The 2,796-nt window shown below is 42.5% G+C and overlaps 1 pseudogene; it reads right to left on the bottom strand.

The window, feature by feature from the left end:
* Positions 1 to 936: 936 nt before the first annotated feature.
* On the bottom strand, positions 937 to 2,330 carry LOC127365802 (zinc finger BED domain-containing protein 5-like; annotated as a pseudogene).
* Between the last annotated feature and the right edge of the window lie 466 nt (positions 2,331 to 2,796).

The raw sequence follows: 2,796 nt of genomic DNA, 5'->3' as shown, positions 1-2,796 counted from the left end.
TACCAATCTTTGCGCATTCCCCTCGACTGATGCATGGTGTGTGTGTGTGTGTAGATGATAAAACTAAGTCAGAAGTCAGAAAACTGACGGATAAGTTGAACACGGATGTAGAAGAGGGGATTGACGAGCCGCGACTTAAAGTAGGACGGCGTAGAACTGTTAGAGCTGTAAACAATTGATTTCCCGGTGAGTAACGATCACTATGCTTTTTGTGTGTGTGGACCACTATTTGTAATCAATAATTTTCACGGACCACCTAATAATACACATAATAAAATGTCTACACACAGTCCTACCTGTATTAATCCGCACCTCCTAATAGGCCTACTAGCACTAAAACTATAACTGCTCATCGCATCAGTATCGAAATGAATATTAAGCGACACATACTCGCAAAAGGGCGAAAATAGGGCACAGGTGGAAATATGACTTTCCGAACAGGGATGTTAAAAGAAAGTTTACTGCACACAACGGCTGCCACATATTTAATTTATTTATTTACTCAAGCACCCGATGGTATAATCAGGTTCATTTGAACAAATTATTTCTTTAACAATGTAGTATTATTAAATCTATAACGTTACAGTAATAAGAACATTCACTTTTGAACCAAATCACACCGAAAAACACAATTTGATATTCCGGTTATGGCATCACTGTGCTGTGTCTGGCTGAGAGCGAGAGAGAGAGAGGGAGAGGGAGACAGAGAAAGAGAATAAGTTCAAAGTAGGCGCAGTGGGCCTATAAGCCTAGAAGGCTTAGTTCAAGGGGAAAGCTATTATCACATTTATTTCGTTAATATTAATTCACCCAAATAAAATGAATATAGGCCTATATAAAAAAGAAAATAATAATAATAAATGCTCACCTAATGAGATGGATGATGTTGCTTTGCAGACGTTAATTTCTCGATGTCAGGTTCCAGTGATGACAGCCTCAATCTGAGATCTCGTTCAACATCTGGTTGGGAAATAAATCCGTAGCTGAGTTTTCAGCAGGTGCAGGTGCTGTCTGATACCATCTTGCATTTGGAAATGAGTCATAGTTTGCCTCCTCCACGCGCCTGGCCCACATCCCCATCTTCTTGATTGCTGCTTCAACTTTGGCTTCCGTATGAAAAAGAGTAACCGACTTCCCCTGTAGACTCCTATTTAGTCCATTCAAGTGCTCAAAAATGTCAGACAGATATGGCAACTTGGCAAGCCGGTCTGCATCATTGAATCGGCCAGAAAGGTCGAACTTGGTGTCAAGTAGAAAGAGTCTCACCTCATCTCGCAACTCGTAAAGCCGTGCAAGCACCTTCCCTCTTGACAGCCACCGGACCTCGAAATGGAGCAGCAATTGTCGGTGATCACTGCTCATCTCGTCACATAAAACTGAAAACAGTCTTGAATTTTTTTTTTTGAGATCAGGAGGCATTCTTTTGGCTGCGAGGGCCTCTCTGTGGATGCTGCAGTGGATAGATTTTGCTTGCGGAGCAACTGCTTGCACACGTTTAACAAGGCCGCTGTGTTGGCCTACCATGGCTGCTGCTCCGTCTGTGCTTATTCCCACGCATCGTGACCAATCAATCCCATGTCTGTGATGAAACCGTCAAAAAGTGTGTCTGCAAAGGTTTACAAAACAGAAAGTCCTCCTCTATTTCTCCATTGTATTCATACCTTACGTAGGCGAGCAGGTTGGCGAGGTTCGCTATGTCAGTGGTTTCGTCCAGCTGAAGAGCAAAAAATTGACTGGCTTTAATCCGCGATATTAGCTGGTCGTTCACATTGCTGGCCATCTCCTCGATTCTGCGCTGAACAGTGTTGTCTGATAATGGAATCAAGTCCATTTGCTTTCGGGCTTTGTCACCCAGCATGATACCCACAGTCTCTTTAATTGCTGGCAGCACCACCTCCTCCCCGAGTGTATGTGGCATCCCTTTTTTCGCTATGATTCGGGACACCTGGTACGAGACTTCCACTGCTTTAGCAGTAGCACCACCTGTAGATGTCGATTCCATTACTTTCCTGGAGCTTGCTTTTGAAAAAACTCGACTTGCTTGGACTTAAATTCCCCATGCTTGGTTTCCAGATGCCGGCGAAGATTTGATGGTTTCATGCTCTCGTTAGCCAGTGCCTCGTAGGAACAAACGCAAACGGCTCGTCTTCGGGGCCAGTGTAGCTGAATCCCAATGCTAAGTAGCTTTCATAGTATTTTCTTTTCACCCTCCTTTTCTTTGTGTCTCTATGAGGAATCTGGCCCGACTCACTGTCAATCTCCTCATTGTTGGTAAAATTAACCTCTGCCTCTTTTCTCTTCAGAGAACCTGTTGCCATCCACCGATCCATGTTGTGGTTCTAATCGTTAGACTCTAACGGCACTGGACTTGAACGTCACAGCCCAGCGCCACTAGCCTATTTTAGTAAACACACATTTACTTGACTATTTAATTTAAATTTAATTTTGTATCAATATACATATTCTTAATTTTTATGGGAATTTCCTGGTAAAATGAAGGTTAAAAATATTTATTTTGCTTTTCCACAGACCACAGTTTGGGAATGACTGCACTATGCTACATTAGCATGCTAACTCGCTAGCAAAGTGTTACAAGCTGCTAAAAACTTAAAGATGAGCCTTGTACTCTCACTAAAACCAGTCGGGATAAACTTGAAGTAGGTTTGAGTAATTCATTAATGTCTGAAGCCTGTGTTTATGTGCTTCATGAATCTTGTGTTGTTGTTATTCAATTTATTACTGTGTGTGAAACGCTTGATAACAGCTTGGTGCAGGCTAATTAGGTATTGCGGTGGT

This window comes from Dicentrarchus labrax, unplaced genomic scaffold (genome assembly GCF_905237075.1).
Source record: "Dicentrarchus labrax unplaced genomic scaffold, dlabrax2021, whole genome shotgun sequence".
In the NCBI taxonomy this organism is placed as follows: domain Eukaryota; kingdom Metazoa; phylum Chordata; class Actinopteri; family Moronidae; genus Dicentrarchus; species Dicentrarchus labrax.
This window is presented reverse-complemented; position numbering and strand designations above follow the sequence as displayed.